Below are 7109 nucleotides of genomic sequence, written 5' to 3' on the forward strand. Positions count from 1 at the left end.
GCATGGGAATAAGAAGACTGACCTGGATAAATTTCAGGATTCCATAATCCTCACAAGTGTCCTCTAAAAGAATTCTTGTCCCCAAACCATTTCAATCTCATAAGGCCCAAAGAAAGAGAGGAACAAAGCTGCTTCTTTCTTTTTTGCTTAGGAAAAAAACAATAAACAGAACAGAACAACCCTAATGCATTTTCTTTCAATGGGCTAAAGTTCCATCTGACATTGATTGGAAATTGCATGAAGGAAACCATCCCAGCAGGCCCCTCGGTGACAACGGCAGCAGGAGGTGCCCTGTTCCGTTCACACGGCTGAGGTGCTATGATGTTGTGCAGCTGGGGGCGTGCACACCAGTACATAATCAGGCGATAATTGACTTTACAGTCCCAGGCAACTACAGGAGCTACGTTATTTAAGATTCTATGTGAGATTATCAATTCTATTGATTAAATAAATAAATGTTTCAAGATAGCTCAATCACAGCATCTTCTTTTGAGTTCGGCCTCCGGCTGTGTGTCTCAGTTGTTGGAGGTGGGGGACAACTCCCTGCGGTGTTTTTATATGTCTTGTGACAGCTCTTGTTCTAGACTGTCTTTTCAAGGATATTCGTATACAAAAGAATCTTGAAAGACAGAGATAGAGTCTCTCTGGGCAGGGGGCAGATTTGTTTCCTGGTGAGGATAATAAAGATAATGTCCTTCTGGGACAAAGGTTGGGTAGGTTTGCTAACGTTGCCAGCAGGCCAGATCCAAGGCTCCGAAGGGAATCCAGCAGGACCCGCCAAGAGGGTCCTTGGCTTCTCGCAGGATAGAAACCAAATGCAAGCCAGCAGGAAGTGGGAGCAGAGTTTATTGAAGATACGGAGAGAGCAGATACAGTTGGAGCGCCTGGGAGACTCAGAAAGGAAAGTAGCATGAGTGTTGTCTTTGTTTACGATCTGGGGATTTTTACTGAGGATTGTGGTCTGGTGTATATGTCTTCTCAGGCATCCAAGCACCAGTTAGAACAGAGAAAACGGCCTAGGTGTTATTGCGACCAGGAGGCCTTGGCTTTGAGATGTCTAGCGCTGGTGCTCTGGAATATGCATGTAATAGCTCCGTCCGGTCGTTCCCACCTGGTCCTTCCTTAGATATCATTTACTCTAAAGAAACCATTAACTCCTTGTCCCTTCCAAGGAGGACATACATGATTTGCATTCTGAGACATATGTAAAGTGAGGTGCGGGTGCAGGTCCTAGCAAGAATAGAAGCAGGAAAAGGAGCGAAAAGCAGATTTTTATGGAGTCCTTCAGTTTTCCAATCTCACTAACATCCCACTATAAGATTGGGTATGTCCTAAACTCATGGTCCCTCAGCTGTGGCATAAACCACTGTGTGTGCAAAGCATCCCCTGCGCCCGCCTCTGCATCACCCCCACGGGACTGGAGGTTCAGGGGGGAACTTAAGAGAACACGGAGCTCGTTCTGCCTTCTGTGCTGTGATAAAGTCCTCTGTCTCTGACCAGGAGCCTCATGTCTTCAGTGAAGCTGTGACTGACTGACTTGCTAGCTTGATAGCAGGATAAGAATTTCAGACCCTTCACAATTCTTGACATTATTTTGTCGTGTTCTCTCTCGAGTCATCATTTGACTTGAAGTTAAGGGAAATGTTGGTGAAGATGTGATGAGAGCAACAAAAGGCAAATTAAGGTTTAATGTGGCTTTTGCGGGGGCCTGCTAGCTTCCTGGTTAGCTTTCCTCTTTCCCTGCCCCCATCACAGCGAGCACCAGGCCAGGGCACCACTGGGCACACAGTTATTATTATTATTAATTTCACCATGCACTGAGTGCCTCTCTGTACCAACTGCTCCTCATATATGATCTCTGTTTCTTGCCACAGTTTTGAAAGTTTGGAATTATCCTGGCAAGAGGCTGAGAAGGATAAAGAAATTTGTCCAATCTCACAGAGCCCAGTGATAGAGGCAGGGTTCCTACCTGTATTTATCTGGTAGCAAAGCTCATTTCCACCCACCGTATCCCCATGCTACCCCAGTTATGCAAATGAATTTGCAGAGCAAGAAACATTTTAGTGGTGATGTTGACCACTAACTGCTTAACTTCCTCTCCTCAAATGACTACCATTACCCCATTTCCTGATTTGCTGTCCTATTTTATTTGACTCCTGCTATTGCCAATTCAGAGCAGCTCCTCAGCCCTTAACCCATTAACATCTCTTCTTGAATGTACAGATATTAATAGTATTTTTTCACAGCTGATTAGAAATCTATGTGTGAGGAAATGGGCTAAGAAGGATTGAGTCATGCATGATCTGAGACAATAATGACAGGAAGTATAAGTTGAACTGACCCTTGATGGCAGTGAGAAAGTAATCTATGACCTCAGCTTCCAGTCCGGGGGATTTAAGACGCATCCCCCGGAAACCTGAGTTGGGAGCTCACGTCTCCAAGTCTTCTCCACGGGGGCTCATTTGAGGGATGGCTGCCGTCCAGCCCTGTATTTCCAGGAAATGAGACTTCGATTCCTTGTAGTGTTAACTTTAAAGGAAAGGCATTTCGACGATTCTTGAAAAGAGACGAGCATTTGAAAGAAAGCTGAATGAAAAGATAGCAAAATCTACAACTCGCTTCCATTCTCAGCTGCCTGGCTCCCCCCGCCACATATGTACTGGCTGTGAATTTCCCCGTGGTCTGCGAGTAGGTGGTGGAACAGCCACGAAATGAGCTACCGACACATACATCCCCAGAATTCACCAAACTCCTCAGCTCTGGGGAAGTCCTGGGGAATGGAGGATCTGAAAACAAAAGTGTTTACAAATTCACTCTCACCACCAGTTGCATTACTACTGTATTTTCCCAGCAGATTTTTTATTTGTTGTTGCCTTCAGAATAATTCCAAGGTAAACACACTCTAAAATATATCAGGGTTCAGTAGTTAACTGTTAATCTATCAGCAGAGTTGAGTTGGCGAAAATTATATAGTTAAGCCATTTGGAGAGACAGAAAAGCAAAAAGACCAGTATACTATGTGAAGACCACTAGACCGTAATTCCTGTAAGAGGAATATGGAGATTCCTCCAACTGGTACAGAATGAAAAATATTGGTACATGGAACTTACTAGATTGATCCACATCTCTGAGGCGAATTGAGAAGAGCCAGTCAAGGGCAAGAAACTTGAAAATCCTCCTTCTCCCTGCTTGGCTGTTTCTTTTTGCTTCACTGTTTCCATTCTGTTCCGACCACGAAGCATGGCCTCTTGAACAGTGTGGGAGCCCACTAGAGAGAGAAGGTGAGACCAAAGGAGGGGAGCAGGCCCGGCCAGGGAGGGTGCACCCGAAGCGGGTTCCTAACAGGAAAGAAGAGAACATCAGGGAGATTTTCAGAGAGAACGAGTGAAGATTTGAATGTAGATCTGAATACAGTTTAAAACAGCCTCCGACCACTTCTACATATAAGTCAAAGCCACTGCAGCTGGCAGCCCTGGCAGCCCAGCCGACTGCCGGCGTATTTGGGGGTTGATGTGAATCTTTATCACTGCCAATCTCATTCTGACTGGCTTTGCAGAGCCATCCCATGGTTTGATTGGCAGGACAGTAGAGTCCCTTATCATCCAAATACATCGAGGGGGTGTGCGTGAGCGTGCGTGTGCATACACAAATGGAGAAGACGGAAATCCAGTCCATTCAGATTCGGCCTTCAACGTTATTTTACTTTAGTTGGTGGAACAAGGTTCATTTCTTTATTTCTTTAATTTTCATTTTTTGTTTTTGTTTTGTTGTGACAAATGTGACGCAGCCTTGAAAGCAACAGTATGCTGAAGATGAGGCGTGGGATGTCATGGAAGTTGGGGTGTGTGACCCCGGATGGCTCTGCGTATCTCCTTCTCATATACGTATCTCTGCCCACAGGTCTCTGGGCCTGGGCACGTCTTCTGCTTTTCCCTCTGTATTACTTCTCTTGTGAACCATCTGTCTCCTTCTATTTCTCTCCTCTGTTTTTTACCACTTTTCCCCCACACTTTCCTGTCCTTTTCTTCCCATTCATGTATTCAAAGTGGGACTGACTGCCAGCCACTGTATATCGTCTCCAGAAATTATAAAACTCCCCCTCCCCGCAACTCTGAATCCAGTAGCTTTTTCATGCAGGCACTTCGATTGATCTTATTTTCAAAAGTCAGTGACATTTGAGGAGAAAGAAAATGTTTTGACCATTTTCCTGACCTGTGATGGAGTTTTCTAGGGATATACATCATATCAATCCTCTGTTAGTCTACACAGAATCTTGATACCCTTCAAGGCCAGTTAAACGTAAGTTGATAAAAGGAGAACTAGAGCTCTCAGGCATAGAGAGAAATGAGACAATAATTTCTGTAAAAATGGAACATTTAATTAAGCTGCTTTTAAACTTTTAAAAACATTTTCAAACATAAAACACATGGCTCCGTAAAGCATGGAACAGGAACTGCAAATGTGCATTTTTTTCAAATCTATAAACAAGGCTTTTCAATCTTAAAACAATTCAGACTTGTGCCTGGGACGCTTGCTGATTTATTTCTCAGAAAACAGATGTCCAAAGGGCCTTAGCCCTGAGTCCTTCCAGAATCCTGAACACAGTGAAGCCCCCATGATCACCTTGCAGGTAGTTGGTACTAAATATATGTGGGTTCAAATTCATTAGAGAAAAGTAAATATGCTGGAAATTACTTTTCCCCTGGAATATGACGCTATTGCACTTTCTAAGAATCTCTCAAGTGCCTATAACTACTGAAGGCCTCATGTTTCACACCAATAATTCCAGTGTAGTGGGAAACTCAGAAGACAGGAGGGAAGACAGTATTCATTATTAATGAAAGGACCGTGCCCTCTAAGGAAAAACAGTGCACTTAATGTTCAGCTACCTCATCTTTCCATCAATAAATCCATGCTCCCTAATTGTTTATGGCATCCCTTGGTAGGCTCACTGCAGAGGATGACTGCTAATTAACAAACACACTTTGGCCCTAATTAAGCTGCCCTTTCCTGTCTATGATCTTACTTCAATATAAATGAAGACTGTTCCTGCTTTATTTTACTCCCATTATAGAACTGAATTCCAGATTAATTTGCTTAAAGCATGATCCAATTAGGCTTCATTTAACTAACGAAATGTACATATTTTGTATTTTAAATAAGGACGGGAGTTCACTTAAAAGATTAATTTCTATTTTGCCTCCGCCTTCTGCTGCCACTTCTTAGCTGGCGGTCCATGAGGGTACGGCTTGCTAGGGCTGCAGTAACAAAATGCCACAGATCGCATGGCTTACACAACAGAAATTTGTTTTCTTAGAGTTTTGAAGGCTAGAAGGTCAAGATCAAGGTGTTTGGCAGGCCTGGTTTCTTCTGAAGCCTTTCTCCTTGGCTTATAGGGGGTCTTCTCTCCCTGTGTCTTCACACCATCTTCCCTCTCTGCGTATCTGTGTGAAAATCCCCTCTTCTCATAAGGCCCCTGGTCGGAGTGGATTAGAGCCCACCCAAATGGACTCATTTTAGCATAATCACCCCTTTCAAGGCCCTTTCTCCAAATACAATCATATCCTGAGGTACAGAGGTTAGGGATTCAACATATCATTTTGAGGGAACAATTCAGCTCACAACAGGGAAGAAGAGGTGGCATTTCCAAGGGGAGGGAGTAGAGTGTGAGGGTAAGGGCACCACTTCTGGATCAGACCATCTGCGTTCAGATCTTGGCTTCCCCATCGGCCCCCTATGTGACCTTGGGCAAGTCACTTAAGTTCTCTGCCCTTCAGTTCTTTCATCTATGAAATGGGTTAATAATCATGCCTATCTCAGAGGGCTTTTATAAAGATTAAATAAGTGCTTTATACTTTTGAAAGCCCTCTGTAAAATTGTTTGTATAATTATTTCAAGTTTTTTTCTTACAATGTTTGAAAAGTGCTTATACATTTTTCTCATGGGGAAACGAATGCTGTGTCAATATACCATAAAAATGTGAAGAACATCTTGAGGTTAGTGAATTGAGATGATTATCTTTTTATTTTATAATCATAATTTTTATACTTAAAACATAATGACCCTTGCATTAGGGCATGAAGTGGACTTGGGCCATATGTCACAGATTTCAGTCAAGACTATACCCTGCCACCCTCCTCGCCTCTGCCTTATATCTCCTCCCTCACTGAACCAAAGGCAGGTTGCACTTGCATGCCTGGTTATACCTGAGCAAACCTGGTCGAAGATCAGGGATTCCAAATTCAGATGTCTGCATTCATTTTCATAACAAAATCCCAGTTCTGGACCAATGTCCTTCTTCCTGCCATACACTGGTACCTAAATATTTCTGGAGAAAATCTGATGACCATGTGGGCTGGTTCCACTAAAATATCATGGTATCCAGCCTCTCCTGGGCCCTCTGCACCCCTGAATCTTTTTCTTTATCCCTGGTCCACACTGTCCCCCATCCTTCTACGTAGCTATTCCCCACTCTAACCTCACATTCAGTACTGTAACCATGACAACTTTCATATTTTTCACAGGGAATATAGTGGTTCTAGCAATACCAACCTGTGTAATTCCACACACCCCATGTTGAATCTCTCCTCTGGGCGTGTGCTCTTGCACAAGGGAATGCCTTTTTTCCTCCTAGGCTCCTCTGCATTGGTCTGACTTACATTTATTTTTCTTTGAAGATTTGGCTCAAACATGGCATCCTCTTCTCCAAAGCCTCCTTCAATCAGCATTCCCACCTGCTCTCAGCTGGGCTGTGTCCCTCCTTGGTGCTTCCATCACACCCTGTGCACGTCTCTAGCTCTGTCTTTATGACATTGCTGTGCCATTATCTATTGATGAAGCCATCTCTCCCAATAGACCGAATTCCTTGTGGTAAGCAGCCCCTTGTGTTCATTACTGATTCGCACTGTCCAGTATAGTAGATATCCCCAACGTCCTATCTTTCCTCCATTCCACAGACTGTATTGAAATCATTCGTATGTGGAGCTCCTAAGAGACAGGTCAGAATCATACTCGTTTTCCCTCCTGGGTCAGTTGGGGTTCTTAGCTGCGTGGGACAACATCTATTTGTGTTGATTTAAGTAGACAAGGATTTTGCTAAAAGCAATTGG

The sequence above is a fragment of the Ursus maritimus genome, unplaced genomic scaffold, assembly GCF_017311325.1.
Source record: "Ursus maritimus isolate PB19 unplaced genomic scaffold, ASM1731132v1 scaffold_13, whole genome shotgun sequence".
Classification (NCBI taxonomy): domain Eukaryota; kingdom Metazoa; phylum Chordata; class Mammalia; order Carnivora; family Ursidae; genus Ursus; species Ursus maritimus.